The following is an 18,369-nucleotide window of genomic DNA, read 5'->3' on the forward strand; positions in this document are numbered from 1 at the left end:
TTGCCCTTGTTGCTATCCCTCAGATAATTCAAACTATGTCTATGATCTGTAACAGAACGTGGAAAAGAATTGGGAGAGTGGGGTAGGGGGTGGAAATGTGGAGAGTCAAGAATCCAGACAGAGAAAAAGGGGAAACTGAAAGACAAGCAGTGTAAGAAAAATAGTATGTGCAAGAGAATCCAAGAGAGGGATGTTGCTCTCAAAGTCAAAACAATTTGATTTTGCATGCCTAGGCTAAGTGGATTTCTTGAGCTATTTTAATTTTTTTTTTCCTGTTTATTATTCTCTTCTGCATAAAATGTGGGAGGCCTACTACACTCAGGAGTCTCCTCACATCCCTCTGGGATGGGAGCAATTCCCAAATGCATAGACCTGGGAGGAGAGCAAAGATGAGGAAATGAAACCATATGGAAGCACACAGAGTAGGAAGGAGAAAATGAAGATAATATCGTAACAGAGAGACTGGAGAAAGAACAAAAATAATAGGGATGCATATGTATGTTCAGGACTTCCTGGGCAGAGGTATAAGTGAGCCACAGAGATCTTGTGATTTTGAGAGTTACAGGCCATCTCAGATCTGCAGCACTGTTGCAGACCAACTTTGATGTGCACATGTAGTGGATCAGAGACATCCAGGACACTCTAAACTCATGGCAGATGATCTGAACAATCTGTGCATGTACAATGCTCAAACATTGGATTTGCAGGTGTCCAGAGGCTCCCGGGGAGCTACAGTTCTCACCAAACTATAGGGCAAGAGTCCAAATTCTCCTTTCAATTTTCTTGTGAAAAAGAGTCTGCGGAAACTCATATGCCTCGTGGCCTAAGGAAGCCTGCAGAAACCTTAAGAAGGAGCACAACAGAAGTAAGTAATAAGAAGAGTGAAGAAATATCTCCTGCTGGAAATCAGGACCTCTTCACGGTTAGTGACACAATTATTGTGATCAGAAGAGGTGATGGTGGAGTAGAAAGAGCAGCAGTAATGTCTGTATTATCTAAATACCTACAAGTAAGGCACTGACACACATCTAAAAGATCAGAGAGAAGAGAGAGCAGAAAGAGGAATTAAAAAGGAGAATGCTGGAGTATGACAGTATTTCCCAGTTGTATCCAATTCCACCTGGCTTATAAGACCTATTCCTTGTCAAATTCAACTTTATTGATTTTTTGCAAATAAATCACTGCCTAAGTCCAATTTGACAAACAACCATGCTGAGTGTAATGGAATGGATGAATTCTCAGAAGGTGTAAAACCAGTGTAGGTGGCTCTACAACCGCCCTTCTCACTTTGTTCTTTAAAGGCCAGCGGGGTGAGGACGGATAAGGTCAGACCATGTTGGCATTTCCAGTAATCTGGAAATACCGTCTGGCTCAAAGTTAAAGAGCTCTAATTTGCAATGGTATACCATCAGAGAAGAAAAGGCAAAGGAGGGAGAAAATTGTTCCTGGACCCAGCTATACCTTTGACTCACCAGTTATCCCATTTCTCGTCTGGCACAGTTGAGGGTGTAGTCTGGTGAGAAATTAGTGTTTGCATTGCCCCTTTAAAGATGTGGTCTGAAAGCACTTTATGAGCCATGTGTATTAGTGTTCATATTTGTGTGGGTCTGTTGAGTTTTAATCAATCAGCCTTGTTTCAGAAGACTTTAATTTTGCTCTCATTAAGTATGTGTGAGTTTTGTGTGTGTGCAGGCGCATATATTTATCCCTGTCAGCATTCAGAAAATTGCATGCCCCTAGTTAACATATTGTACAGTACTACAAATTCTCATGAATATCACTTATCGCAAAGGATAAGTTCGTCCAACGGAACGGAACGGAAACTTTTCTCATTTTCAAACAAATTGCCTCTGCTAAATACACAGATATTTATTGTCTGGGCTTTTTGTATTATGCTTGTAAAGTATAACTGCTCCACTTACCACTTCTTCTGTATCTCCAGAGAGAGTCCCTAACAAAACCACTGTCCAGAATTTCAGACGTTAAAATAGCTCCAAAACATATTTAGAGCTGGGACACGTTAGCATATATCTTTCACATTGTCCTCATGCAATGGCTTTGCTCCAGTGGATGACAGCAGTCAATGTGGAGTTTTTCGGTAATCATGTAATCACAGCAAAAATATGAAGGCAAATAAAGAAAATTACATGCTAAGTAAGATTTCAGGTGTTTGTCCTGATCAAACTGAAATTGCCCCTCTGTCATGCCTTATCCCACTGTAACTTAAGTAACTCGTTTCACTGCACATGAAAAAAAAATCTCCAACAACTCCTCTGTCCTTCTTTCTTCCTTCAGTACCACTTGTAACCTTTAGTCCTTTCATTCTTACTTTGGGCTACAGGGGTATAAAACCTGTAATTAACAACTTCTTTATTGCCTCCGCAATAGTAATTGCCGTGTATAGCCTTGAGGTACTAAGAATAAAAAATCATTTTCCTCCCCCTGCCCCTTGTATTTAACTAGCACTCCACAGTTATTATTAGGATCTTGCCAAAACTTCACCTTTCGCAAGAACCTTGTGATAAAAGTGTAATCCCCACACAGTGACCTCTGCATGCAGCAATCAATACTTATGCTGTAATATTTCCCCTTCTTGCTGTTTCAGAGCAGCCTTTAAAAAAAAAACAGGCTGGGAAGAGATTAGATTATCAATTATCATGAAACTGTCTGCAACTTCAAAGGGCTGCAGAGCAAGGGAAACCATAGTTTATCAGGACTGTAAGCGTCCTGCAATTATCTCTCATGTCACCCAGATGTAGAGCAGTAGTTGGGGGAATAGCTTGGGTCTGTGGTGAGAGACTGGGCTGGCGGAAAAATATAAAAGCAGCATTTTCTTTGGAACATGAATCATTGGTTTTGGGTCAGATATTGACAATAAGTAGGATCTTGAATGTGTTAACTACGAGCAGCTCAATCCAATATACTCATGTATCTATGCAGCGTGAGCATTTTATCGATAAGCAGACATGGGACGCTTTCTTTTTCCCTGAAACTCCAATTTTTACGTAGGTCAACAGATTGTTAATAGTGTGTCAAAGAATGATGCATTGATAGTCAGTAAAACTGCAAGATGTTTGTCCTCAGTCATTCCCACAAGTATTAAGCCTATGGGTTTGCACGGGAAAACAGTTTCACAAGTCAAGTAAAACACAGAAGTTTGGAAGCAAAACTCCAGCTGCTGACATCACTTCCTGATGCAACGTGGCATTTTTGTTTGGACTTGTTTTCCAGTGGGATCCATGAGGCTGCAGTTTGACCTGTGATATCTTAAGGCCAGGAACAATGGAAAATTAATGCAATGTTTATTAATACATAGAAAAAGCCTCCGGCTATACAGAGCACCAAATAAAAACAATTAAAGTAGCATGTAGTCACAAGTCTGGTTAATGTGCAACTTTCTGTGTCAGGATATGATATACTGAATGAAAATAAGTTCATAAAGGAATTTTACTTAGTTATGTTCCACCCCACTACCCCTTTATTCCACCCAATGTAGAAGGCAAATATTTACCCTTGACCACAACCACACAAGGACAAGAAAAATACGATTAGCAAAGCTGGAAAATTTTATTTGTCATAAACAGGACTGGTCCTTAACACATGTAACAAAGATAAGGAAGTGTAATACTAATGTGTTTAACTTACACAACATGCAAGGATCTCAATGCACTCCACAGCAATGGAGATAATATCATTAAGTTTATGTATAATGAGCCTTACTCTACCATGGACAGATGGTAACAGTTCCCACCTCCAAAAATGTGCACAGGTGAGGAATAACAGAAGAGAGACCCAACTGGGCTGACATGGTAGAACAGAATGAATAATGTTAGAAGCATTATTTTCTTGCCTCCCTTTTGTTTCTTCACAGTTGTTTATGATACAGCATTGAGTTATTTTTTTTTATTGACATTTCTACAGGATTGCTTATCACCCAAGAGACTGAATAATGCCTAAGATGAGACCAAACACCAGTCTATGGTTTCCTTATGCTTTTAACCAAGCAAACCATAATGGTGGAAAGACCTAAACTTTGAGGGAGGCAGAAAGATTAAGAAATTATAAATTGTGTGCTGAATGGGATATCTAGACTCCTTTGACCTTTTTACTTCTTGTTAAGGTAAGAAACAGGCCATGTACCAAGCTAATAACATTTTACATTAAAAAGTTCTCAGGAGACAAAGAACTAGAATTTAGTTCCTCTCACAAGAAACTAGAAAGAAAAACTAAACCCATTCACAGTGTATGTATTATTTCTATCTCCAGGTGGCTGTTAACCGGGCAATGTAGGAGTCCTTCAGATTCCTGATGGCCCTCTGAGGACCTGCCGGGCATAGAGCACAATATTTCAAATAAATAGTAAATACAGATACTATGCCCCACTGCTCCCTAGGGTATCTGGTATCATCTATCCCATTAGGGGTCTCTGATGGCCTATTGGAATACTAAGACATCAAAGGGTTGAAAAATGAGAGAAATATAGGGAATCAAGTTAATTTTTTTATAGACAGTTTTGTGGCTCATCTTTCCACAGGTGTCATTTTGCCACCTGCTGATTTTTACCTACTTCTCTCCAAATCAAGTGGCTGTAGTTGAAATCTAATCCACTGATTCCTCGTACAATTATAGGGATAAATCCAAACCTGATATACTCTTAGAGTCTACTCTCCCGAGTTGGTGTACATTTGGCCTTGTCTCAAAAAAGCACTGGCAAAGCAAGATACCCCAACTTTGACCATTGCATGGTAAGGACTTTGAAAGATCACAGAATAATACTTGGTGTGAGATATTGTGAATAGGATTGGACTTTTTGAGTTGCTTGTTTTTTCTTTAGACCTCATGTCTCCAGATGCAGTGAGGTAGGGTGTTTCTATGAAAGAAGATTTCCCTCTTGTTTGAAAATTTATTTTGTCCCCATATGACACTGATACAACCTAGGACTGATTTCCTTTGCTGATAGCTGAAAGCGAAAACATTTTCAAATATATGCTGCATTTAGAGCCAATATGCAGAGAACCATTTTCCAGTAGTCAAAGCTAACTTTTACTTACTTACACGTACTCTATTTTTCATACTAAAAAAACTTCAGAAATACTAAGATTTAAAAGATGGGCTTCCTACAGATTTATATGACATTGCATCTAATCTTCAGTGATGTCATGGTGACAGATGAAACAGTTTCCTGGGGGAAAAAAGTGCAGCTAATCAGTTAAACCCATTTAGGAATTAACTTGAGCATCTTATTGTCAGATTAAACTCTGAAGATTGCCAATGTTCTTTTGCCAGTGTTAACATCAGACACACAATTATTTCATGTGTATTTCAGATGAGAAAGATGAAAGATATCTCTTTGGAAAATATTGTGGTACATCATGTCTGTTGTAGAAATGCAGCTTGACCTTAGCTGGGTCAGGCCTCCTTTTTCTCCATGTTTTGCTGAAGGAAGGTCCTTTCTAGAAGAAACATACATGCATACTTGTAATAAAATAAAGCATTATTTTCTGCCTTTCTCATTTCAGACAGTCAAGGAAATGAGTGCTCTTCATCATATACAACTGATCATTTTGAGTCAGGAGTGCACTTCTGAAGCAGATCTTGCCATCAATGCCATATACCACTCTCTAAGCGTGGAGCAATCTCAGAGACATAAACCGGACACCTTCTGGGTGAAACTGTACCAGAAGCTGCACTTCCACCACTAGGGCACATCAGGGCTATCTAAAAGAAACCTCTCCAAAATCCACATGGCAGGGATGCCAGGTCCTCAGCACCAGCTGTATCACTTCATTCAGCCACTCTACAGTGCTGCACCACTTGCTAACATAGACATAGTTATACTCTTTCCCCCATCTTCCTGACACACTGGGGACAGGAGCAGGAGGGACTACATTATGGGACCAGGCTGGTCCATGTTGCACAGTTTGCCATGCACATGCTCGTCTGAGCACAGGGACAATTAAATACAACATTTGACATAAACAACATCCCTGTGGAACAAGGACACCTTGATAGCCAAACTGTTATTTATGTAACTGGAGGGTTATATAAATCAGCAGGCTTTGGGGGTAAAAACCGTTTGTTTGTCAAGCCTCTGTATAGAGTCTGGTGCAGGGAGGCCCTGATCCATGACCTAGCCTCTAGGCACAACCAAAACACAATAAAAAGAATTTGCCTGGCCACTGGGCAAACAGAAGAGAAAGATAGCTCCTGCCCTGCAGAGCTTACCTCTCCTGGTAATGAGACGGCTCTTTCATATACAGACAGCTTAGATTTGTTTAGATATCAGGAAACAAACTGAGTATCTAAGTCTACACATCCCCTCTCATTAAGTGATTGTATGATCTGAGGTCTTGGCAATGAAATGATCATTTAGCTAGAAGTTTACTGAAGTCAAAAAGCCAAGATAGAAACAAGCTATGTTTTCGATATTCTTGACAAACAGTACAGCAAAAGATTTAAAATATAAGTAAATTGGGGCCAGCTGGTAAAAGCAGGCATCAGTTCATTAAAGTGGAGGTAGCTATGCCAATTTACATCAGATGAAGAACATGTCTGAAGAACATAACATACTTTTAAGTACCTGCCTTGGTACCTGCCTTGTCCATCATACACAGCCATCCTAACTGGCTCATGCAAATACAGGTTTCGCATATCCAGCACAAACATGAATGTGCTCTTTGCAATTTGTATCCCCATATACAAGCGTATGATATTCTTGCTGCCCCAAATGTTTGATCATTCACCCTACCAAACCCTTATTTCTTTGCCCTTGCAATCATTTCCTGGCAGACCTGGCTCAAGGCTTCTTCGGAGCACACACAAAATGGGGATCTGTCACGACAAGATTAAGGAACCATGACTCCAATCGTAGGAAGGGGCAGATGTGGGATGAGGCAGATCTGAGATGCAGAGCTACTGGCAGAAAAAGCCCTGGGAAAGTCAGGTTTGCTGCTGCCGCAGCTGCTGGGGTGAGGCAGTGCTGGGCGATGCTCTGCCAGCAGTAGTTGCTGAACCACATGTCCCTTGTTCTCTTGGGGGCAACAGAAGCCAAGGCTTTTCAGGGCTTTCCCAGCAGGACCATGACCATGCCCTTGCTTAAAGTCACTGCCTATTTTGTGTAGTCAGGGAGGCAGTTTCCAGTTTAGGGGCACTCTGGCTTCAGGAAGTTCTTAAAACAGTTTCACAACCAAAGGCAGCATTTCATGAAACTGCTCCCTCAGGCAGGACAACTGTTTCTGTTAACCATAAGCATATAACCATGTAGGTGGAGTTAAAGTTGGATAGATGGGAATTTGGTGATGTGAGTAGTTCAACGTTTAGTTGTTTTGGATGATAAAGGTTGCTCATTTCTCAAAACATGGTCAGAAACACAATTCATATGATTTTATTCTTTTTTCTGTACCACTGGAAGTAGGTAATAACTATGTGCACACCATTCTTGTGTGCGAGAAGCCGTGCAGCTACAAGTCCTCATCTATGTCATGCATTTGTGCAGGTCTTATTGGAAAAGGTGGAGAAAGCAGTCATCCATCTGTCCCTCACTTGGACATTTCCTTACTTTATCATTATGAATTGCTGTTTTATAAATGCTGGGCTAACACTGTGCTGGAGTGTATTAGTGAACTTCTCCTGCCTGATGGACTTCAAAGCTAGAAGAGATCACCTTGTCTGACAACCTCAGTGACTCAGACCACAGAGTTTAACTCACCCTCATATTAAGGTGTAGCACACACATGGCCCTTCATGAAGCAACAACTCTATGAAACAGGAAAATAGCAAGCTGCCAACTTAAAGTTAGTTTTATTAAATATATACAAAAAGCATGAAGGAGGAAGAAAATTAATGTCTTGGAGCAGGATTCACTTCATCTAAACCTTTAAGCTAAACAACAAAAAATTCAGCATCAAGTTGATGCTAGGTCTCTCACCTGCCTGGGCAGTGAACAGATGAGTCATCCCACTGGCCTAGACTTTTCTTCTGGGAAGACAGTGGATTAACCCCTAGGGGAGGTGCCTGTGACCTTCCATTTATGAGAGAGGGAGCTTGGGTGACTAAGCTAGGCCAAGCACTTGCCTACTAATATGACAGAATTCAGGTGAGACAAATGTCGCCTGAAGAAAGAAAACAGATTGCAACAGCATCAGAGGCTTCAGTGCGGCACCTGCAGAAGTGAACCCTGCCCATGTCTGATATTTGTTTTAGGAGTGTTGCCCATGGCAGTGGCTCAGACCTTCTCAGTGAGGTAGGGATATGCCTTTGGCCTGACTTCCACCCATGGGCCTAAGAACAAATAGCCCAACAGTGGGATACGCGAAAGGATCTAGCCTGACTTCTGCTGGTCTGAGTGAGAGTTCAGCAACCGGCTGCTTATGAAAGTATGGCTTAATGAGAATTGTTGATGACCTAAGTAAGAAGGTCAATTTTTAGGTTTCCAGTATGCAATACAAATAAGTGCTCTTAGTGTAAGAAAGTGTTGCAAAACTTTTTTTTTCAGTATTCATTTAGTCAGGAGTATTTATGTAACTGTCACAGCTCTCTGCATACATTTGTATAAAAGTTCTGTACATTACAAAATGTAGCAACAAACATCATAATTCCTGCAGGATTAAGCACAGTGAGCACAGAGCAATAAGGGAATAATGTTTATGAGCAGGAAATGCTAGCTTGTAGCAGACTGATATATTTACACCTGTTCACTAAAATGTCACATTTACATATATCTATTTTTTAATTATATGTGGGCACTGTAGTACTCAGACTTGTTTACATTGACTGGATCCAGAGTACTGACTGCTGGTTTTAAATATAAATGGAAGAATAAATCAACTAAGTACAGTATGAATGTGTAACTGGGAAGGTGAGATGGTAAAATGCTTAATAATACATAATTTCCACAAATTCAGAATTCTCTTAATGTGCATCAAAATACAATTAATTGTCTCAGATCAAGCCCTAGTTAGAGCCTTGGTTCCATAGACATCATTGGGAAAATGTCCACTGACATAAGTAGGTCCAGGAGATCATACACAAAAATCCAAACTTTGGGCAGTGCTCTCCTCTGCCTTCTCCTTCATGAAGTACCCAATGCTGAATAGAAGTGGTGTATTTTTGCTCAGTGCTGGCATAAAGATGTGTAAGAGAAAAAGAATCATGGAAAGAGAAGGCAAACCCTTTACCTACAGGAAGAGATGATAAATGTAATTGACTTTAACTGCTATCAAGGGTACTTATATTTAGATTTTGCTCATGACATTTCGAGTTGCACAGTATAGGATATTCTTGTTGGGACAGAGGGGAGGTGCAATGAGGATGGAAATTTTAACGTAAACCTTCAAGATACGTTGAATGATAACTTCACTGTTCCAGATAGATTATACCTTGATGCTTTAGAAGCTAAAAGCTACCTGAATTGTCTTCCCCATTCAGCTTGCCACATGCTGCTGCTGCAAGAAAAGCCAGAATGCGTTTGTGACAGTGCATTATATTTGTTGCTAGCATTGTAAGTAGTGCATTCAGAGTAGCAATCATTTTTTTAAAAGCTCTGTTGCTAATCTTTATTTAAAATAATAATGATACCTATGCATCTGTAAAAGTTGAAGCCCAACTTATTAGTTTAAAGGAAATACTGAAGTCAGTATAAGGGTTATTTTCATTCCAGGCCATGTTGGTGTGAACATTATCAATTGATCTAGGATTTAAGTGACCTGTCTGGAATGCTTGACAAACAAATTTTTCTCATGAATTATACATATTACTGAAAACCATACTTAATGGGAGACTGGGAAGAGGGCAGGTATTTCCATCACCTAGGGGTGAAAGCCCTGCAAATTAACAACAAGACGGTTCATTGAAGCAGGTAATGGATTGGTCTGTGAAAACAAGAAATCTTTGTGGGAATGACTGTGATTATTCATATAGTCTGTTTGCTAATTATTGCTAGTATGAACATTATTTTAACTGCTTTTAAGAACCTTGAAAATGATGTGACTTGTCAACAGTGTTGTGAAACACTGCAATATAGAAGAAATATAAACAGTACGCATTCATTCATTGGAAAACTTTGTGTTTGATCATGAAATCAAAATACGTAGACCATATTTATTTTTACACAATGAATATGTGTTTGGCTAGCAAGAGGAAATAATAGAGAAAAAGCAACTTTAAAAAATGGGAGATATGATGTATCAGCACAGAACAGTGGTATCAGAGCTGAACAGTTACCTAGCTAATATGATGCAGAGCGTATGATGTTCTGACTAGAGATAACGGATGGGAAAGGGCTAATCTTGCAATGCTCATTCCCACAATAAAATTCCATGCTTAATAATGCCTAAACATCCATGTGGTAAGAGAAGTCAGTGTCATTTGGAGAGAGCCTAAAAGCTATAGCCTAAGAGCTATATAGCACAACATACATACATACATATACTATATACAAGCCATTTTCCATGAAAGTTATTTCCTTTTTTCCTTTGTACTTGTTAATAGGCATAAACACACAAACTTAAGTGATAACTTCAGCATGTGTATTTTGTGAGGTTCTGCTCCTTCTGTCGTTGTCACTGTTCCTTTCAGAAGTCACATCTGTGCTCCTTTTCCATTTTCATTTACTACTTTCGGCTATTCCAGGAGACTTTAAGTTTTGCAGTATCATTCATTATATCCTCTACTGCCAGTATTACTTGGCTTTTGAGAGGACACTAGATAACTAGCTTTAAAATTAAGTATCACTACAGTATCTTCACCTCTTGGCATAACTTCAGTCTTGATTGTTTTACTCCCAGCCAGGCATTATTTCCTAGAATTGAAATTTTAAGGCCAGAGGGATCTATCTAAGAGCCTTCTCTAGCCTCCTGCGCAATACTGGCCTTCAAATTTCACCTAGGGATTTTTCCATTTAAGTTCCATATCTTTCAGCCGCTCTCCTGCATGTGACACTAAAGCCATGCAGAGTGAGATTCACATGACATGGCCACCTGTGAGCTAGTCCTGGACATTCTTCATAAAAATGGGATGGAAAAGGAAATAGTAGATTTTTATCAGCTATTACAAAAAACGTTATCTTTAAATCTTCCTACAGCAGACTGGATGAACCAAGTGCTGTTTGCACATATTTATGTCTCCCCATTAAATCTGAAGGAAGTCAGGATGACCTGCTCAGGAGCAGAGGTACGTGCAGAAGACACCCAAAGTTAAACAAGAGGGCTTACACTCTCAGCTTTGATTTAAGGCCTTCAAGTGAGGGGAAATTCAGATTGTTTCAGTGACTAAATAAAGTAACAGATAAAAATTTACATTCTGAATTCTAATCTGAATCTGCCTAAATCTTTTTCACTATTGCCACTTCTCTCCATGCTCAGCTTCATTCTTACTCTGCGAAGATGTGGAATGATGCTTTCTGTAAGTACTGCTGGAACAATGTTCATCATCACAAGGATAGGACTTTTATGCATGATCTCCTGTACACTCTCAGACTGGAGGAACGTTTTCCCTTCCTGAGCCTCTGTGATCAGCCTGGAGGAGGGATCACAGGATTCACAGTACAGTATTATTACTTCTTCCTGTCCTTCCTAGGTATCGCATCAGCAGGTCATATTCATTTATCGCAAGTGATAGTAAATCAATTAAGGAGCATCTTTATCCTTATTTCCTTGGTGTAATTTCAGGTTGAACATCTTTCAATACCCATGGCTAGATCATGTTAGAGGCACTGGGGACTTTACACATAAGGAGAAATTACTTTCAGGTCAGTACATATGACATACTGCAAGATCATCTGGCAGCATCATTTAACTTATCGTAATAAAGGAAAAACTGGTTCTTGTGCAATAAGATTGCCAGAGATTGGCTTTCACCAAAACCAGCCCCTGGAATCAAGTTGTATGTGGTAATTGATAAAATAATTTGCAGAAACTATTTAACTATGTATATGCCTCACTTGATTTCACCTCCCCTGAAGGTGTTATTCCAAATTATGATACTATTTGGTAGTAGACATTTCACTAGCCAAAGCAGGTTAAGTTGTCTTTTGTATAGATGCTACATTTATTTTGCCTTGAATATATGTCTGTGATGCTAAGCCTGTGGAGGCATTGCAGATGCAAGAGATAATAACACATTTCTGGAAATAAGTAAGTCACAGAAACTTTCTGACAAACATGATCAGGTGAGATGCAATTAAACACCCACACGCTTTTCAACAAAAATATTATTGCTACTGGTATTCTTAACTATGGACATTTACATTAACTATTGTAAACTACCTGCCTGACTATTAAGTGTCACATTGATACAGTCAGCAATCATATTAACTTGCCCAATTGTAAGCTAACTTTTTCTTCTTCCAAAAACACTAGAAAACAAAGGAAAGAACCGTGAGACATCCACCTGACTTGCACCATCCTCCACTGAAAAATCTTCCTAGCAGAGGTAATTTGTGAAATGTCATTTATTCTGAGAGCCTCATAAAAAAGTTCTTACCAGCTTATAAATATCCTACTTCTCTCTTAATGTGCATATAGGAAACCTCAAGTTTATTTTGTCAAAGGTCTTTTTATCACTGGTTGTGTAGGCTGCCAGGGTTCCTGCATGCCAGTAGCTTTTTAGATAATATTCAGTATTTTCATTGTAATTCTCTGGTCGTAGTCATTCATTTACAAAGCTTACTTGGTCTGGGCTAATAATCTTACAGATCATATCCTGCAGGCTGTCTGCTAGAATTTTTGCCAGAAGTTGAAAATTCCAATTAATTAGCAACAAGGACGAAGCTTCCTGAAGGCTTTGAGAACCCTACCCCAAATCTTATCTCACCATTCCCACTTTCTTGATTGTTGTGAATTATGTATATTATTCAGCTGACCATATCACGTGTAAATTCAGTCTTCATAACTCATATTCATTCCCTAATATCTGCTAATTCAGCTTGTCACAGCCAGAGCTTTATATCTTGGGTTTTTAATTTTCTGTTTCCTGAAAAATACAACACTGGCAAGAGCTTGCTTACATCCCTTTTGTATCTAAGCATAAATGTATTGATAATGCAGCAAAACTACCAATGCACTGTGTAAATACCATAATATATTGCTTGCCACCATCCACATTGCAACTTTTTACTAAGTGCCCAATAAGTTTTGAGTCTGAGCAGCATACACTTAAACAGTCACCACTCTAAGAAACGGCCTGTGCAAGCAACCAGTCCAGTTTCTGTAACTGATTAGACAATTCAGTTCCTCTTAGACATACCAGTTCAATTAGTGGGGATCCATAACTGTGCCACTGGAAATCTAGTCCCTCTCCATCTAGTGCCACTAAGCATCATGGCAAAGTACTTTGCCCCACAGTGTGTTTCTGAAGACTGCAGGTCCTTTTCTTCATGTGAAAACGATTCCTGGAAGCCACCAGTCAGTTTGAAAAGCCCATTACTTGTTTTGCTGTTTGTAATTCCTGAACCATTGGTCATGTCTTCTACAGAAAAGCTAGAGCCGATTTAAAAGAGAAAAATAAAAGTCTTGACCTCTGTCTAGAGTAAGCAGAGAATCCAGTCCAGCTTATATGCAATTGGAAGAGATACCTTAAGATTTCTAACTTCGTTCCAAGAAAATAATAAAAGATTGGTAGGTAGCACAGGAAAAAACTAGTCTATGAATGTTGAAATGTACCCCAACCTAAATGTTAGAAAGAAGGAAAATGGAACATGCCGTGATTAAGTTTACTAGGTAGTGTGCAAACTATTCTTCATTAAACCCTCCTCTGTTCATGCACTGACCAAAAATCAGGGATTTTCAACTTTACTTTTAGGGACATCCACTAAGGTAACCAGAAATCATAATTAATGGACACACCATTAAGAACATCAGTGCTGGGATGCTTAGAAACCACACAAACAAAATACATTTAGCAAGATCCCTTTTGTGAAAATGTATATAACTGTCATATGCATGTATGTAGTAGACAGAAAGATCAGTCCCAGCAGCACTCTCAGTTCATAAGAAAGTATACAATTGTGGATATTTGCAGATCAATCTAACGTAAACTCCATCAATGTAATATCATCGCCTTTGTGTTTCCTAGTGTGAAGACTCATACTGTATATTCTGCTGAAGTTCTCTCTTCTGTGTTCTCTTTCTTTTGCAATCTTCACTTTTCATTCCTGTATAGTCATTGCTGGCTTCACCCTGTTTTTGACATGGATTTTTTTAATCTCTCCTACTTCTTAGACAACCTTTCCTCAGCTGAATACTAACTCATTGAGGGTCAGGTTAGGTTTAGAAAGCTACAGTGTCAGAGCAGGTTTGAAATTAAACAAAATTAGTTTCTTCTCTCTTAAACTGCAATAATAACTAATGGATGCTATATGAATTATGTAATGGTCTTATCACCAGTATATGAATACAAATAAAACAGTTTTTAAAGGCAGATCTGCATTGAAACCCCAGATTTCCCAGTTGCAGGGGTAAAGAAGTCTAAAAACCAATGCTAGTGTTGCAGATTGCAGACCAGGCTAGTTTCAGATCATCTAATTGAGTCGCTGACTTCTTGTAGTTCTCAGAGTCAAAAGAGGAATGAGCAATTCAGACCACCTGGTCTCCAAAGCTCCTTCATCTCTGTACATAGCCAGTGGAAAGACCTGCTGAAATTAGGCACCTACAGCATGTGATACGCCTCACTTAGCACTATGACTGCTCTCTCCAGTGCCTCAGCAGGACAGGCAGGCTTGGAGTGAACTGCATTGCTTTGACTCTCTTACACTTTGGCAAGATGCTAAGCACTTGACACCACTTCGAAGGGTATGAAAGTGTGATGCTTTTGGAAGGGTCTTTTACATCTGTCTAAGAAAAGGAGTTTCAAGTCAGAAAGATTTATTAAGGTTTCTCCATAGTTTCTATCACATTGAATTGTAGGCAGGAAATAGGAGCACTGTTCTCACAAACAGGAGTGATAATTGCTTTGTTAAAGGTCGCCCAGATGGGACACAGATATTCAGAACTGTTTTAAAGCGTAGTGAGAGCTTCTTTTCAAGTGAGCCTGAAGTTGCAAAAAAGACATTGGGCCCTCTGGAATAAAATTTTAGATTTCTTTCAATTAAATGTGAATTTATTTAGCTTGTAAGAGGGTGGTGTTTTTTTCCCCAGGAGTCAGAAATAATCCAGAAGTACCAACAGTTTCATTGCAGAAGAGGCCACCGATTTTCCAGACTTCCAGGATGAGGTGATCTGTGCAGCAGGATACATTCGTTACAACCTTGGTTGAGCTCCTCTTGGGTACCACACAACTATGCTTTGTTAGACTTCGCTGTTGGATCCCATGTGCTTTAACCCACTTGACCTAAGCAGTCTAGACATCACCGTAGTTCTCTCTGTCACGCCGCTGGAGAAGCAGTGAAAACAATTTGTAGTAATTAAGAGATTTTTTAAATAGTGTAGCAGTTCCTGATCTTGTCTGCTGGGGAGTCATTAATTGCTGCGATAACTCTAGAGAAGTTAGATTTCTGTCTTATTTCCTTTTTTCTATGTTTCTTTTCATGAAATCCCATCACCTGGTAACGGGGTCACAGATGCAGCCAAATGGACTCACATGCTTTGCTACTTCTAAATTCATGCATTTTGGGCTCATCCTTAATCAGCTGAATCACAGTGCTAGCCTCTAATACTTATCCCTACTGTCATTACCCTTATCATCACTATCTGACCAGATTTAGGGAGCCATATGTAGCCAGAGCTCCTGCTTTACTTCCTCGTTATACACAACATAGAGAACCACACCCCCCCTCCTGCTACCTGCATCCTCAGCTGCAGAGAATTTTGAAATATGAATTTAAAGCTATTAGAAATCTTTGTTTTATTAACAAGATACTTTTTTCCCTGCCTTTTTTTTTTCCCCTAAAGTGAACAATTATGAATTGTAATAACTGTATTCCAAGAATGTTTGATTCTGTCAAAATGGAGAGCTCTCCCCCAGGGCCACATTAGTATCTTTTTCTGTCTAGGAATGCAGCTGTTCCAGGGCAGGCTCTGAGTAATGTCTCTAATTGGCAGATATGCAGAGTGCTTAAGCTAATTATGTAATAAGGGAATCACTCCTAAAATTTTATAAACGTTAATATAGACATTTAACTTCAATTTCTTTGAAAGTTGAACAGGAAATGAGAATTCTTGTGGTACTAGTACCAAATGCTCCTTTTTATACTGAGGTTTTAAAATGTCGGGTATTGCAGATCTAATGCTGTATTCAAGCTGCAAATTACTCTCTTTGGCATTGAAATATTGCTGCAATTAAACCTGCAGTAAAGTATTAAAAGGCAAAAAAAATAAAAATCTTGCATCTGATTGCCTTTACACAAAACTATGTGGATCTTCATTGATCTTGAAAGATGGCCCCTGAGATCTGAGTTTTAATTTTTCATACACAGATACACTCTCTTCCGTAGTTCTTGGGTAATGAATTTAAGATTTCTGATTTAAGCAGTTCCACATGAAAGTTAACATTGTGAGACCTATCTGAGGCAGCTTCTTTAACAGTTTGCAATCTACATGTCAGCCCTTATTCATTTGTCTAGGTGTATGTCTTTGTTTCTACATTTGTATAACCCAGCAAACCATTCATTTCAATGACAGTCTTTTCTCAGGTATTTGGTAAACAAGACAAATGTATTTTCTATTACAGTATTTCAGCATGAGGAGTGGGAGAAGGCGGTAAGAACAATTGGCTTAGACCAAGCACACTCCTCTCCCTACCCCATGTTTAACATTTTCCCCCATTCAAACTCCCCCCGAAAAGTGCCAGCACTGTAGACAACCAAGAGCTTCTGTGTCCAAGGTAGAAAATTCCTTTGTCAATACTGTAGGCCTGACCACTTCCCAAAATGCAGGGCACAGTCCTACAACCAGCTGGGCTATCTGTGCCCATTGAGTGATTATTAAAACACAAAAAAAAAGAAAACCCCAAAACAAGACTCTTCTCATATGGAAGATCAAAGAGGTAACAAACTGCCCATGATAGATGTTGATTTTGTTGTTGATTGCACTACTATTGGGCATTAAGATAAAATCTACACTTCGTTTTGAGAACTAGGCTGGTATTCAAACCCATGCTTCCTTGCCTCCACATTCACTAAACATAATGCCAAATCCAAGTTCAGACTCAAAGTAGTATGCAAGCATGAACAAAACTTCCTTCTTGTTACCAGCTAAAACAGGCCAAAAGATATGTTTATCTGTAATATGGATTGGCTTAAATGTGCCACTTCTGTGCATCTCATATGTTCTTGCCATAGGATGCCATTGCTAGGTCCTTTCTAGAAGAGTTTCAATACTGCACACCGAAAAGATGAAAGAGATTGGTTGGCAGCCTGAGCTTGGTTGGGAGAACACAGCCCCAAGTGCTAGATGTCCCACAGCTTGCCAAGACAGGGATCCTGTTAGGACCACTTGCTAGATTCCACAATAACGATACACTACAAACAAAGCCTCAAATATTAAGCAGATGAGTGCCTATTAAATATTAAGCATATGGTGTTAAAAAAAAGCAGAGAGAGTGCTACTGCCCCACCAAGCAAAGTCCCAGGCTCAGCATTTCCAGTTTCAGTCCCTTCCCAACTTCTTTTCTTGCCAGTTTTGGAGAACTCTCTGTAGATGGTTCATCTGCGTAGGTCCATGGTCTGCATTTTCACAACACAGAATATTTGATTTACAAATTTCAGGGCCTAACTTTAGGTTCCTAAGCTTGAATATGATTTCACAAAAAGAACCAAAATGCATGGATCCTCACTTTAAGACTGAAGCTATAAATCCAGTCTCCATTCTAGCCTTCCAAGATTATAGCTTGTAGAAGAAGCATGACTATAGCATCCATTGCAACTGCTTGTCAGTGTCCCGTATAGGCTTGGCCAGTTGAGGATGGACATCTGTGTTACTTCAGTCTTGCTACTGTCAATACCTGACGCAACTAACCAAAACTTGGGGGACTATGATATATCTATCTGCATCTAATAGTGAAGTCTCATCTCCTTCCTAGTTGCAGAAAAACATCTCCCTCCCCACACATGTCTAACCAGAGAAACAGAGCACAAAAACACAAGTTCTGGTTTAGGAGGTTTCTGAGACACAATTTGTCAGAAGCTGGGAGAATAGTTTGAGGAGGCAGTGTCGAATGTTTACCATGTTCCTAAACTCTCGTCTGGTAATTCGTTCCCTACCCATGTTGGAGACAGGGTACTGAGCTAGATGGACCTTCACTATGGGGCAATACAGTAATGCACACTCGTTCCCAGCTTTGAAAGGAGCATGAAGTCAAAAACTAGGAACTAAGCTTTATATCTTAAAGCAGAGTAAATATGACATTTACTAGCTAGGAGTCTGCAGAAACATCTTC

Source organism: Platalea leucorodia (genome assembly GCF_965183815.1).
Source record: "Platalea leucorodia genome assembly, chromosome: 1".
Taxonomy (NCBI): domain Eukaryota; kingdom Metazoa; phylum Chordata; class Aves; order Pelecaniformes; family Threskiornithidae; genus Platalea; species Platalea leucorodia.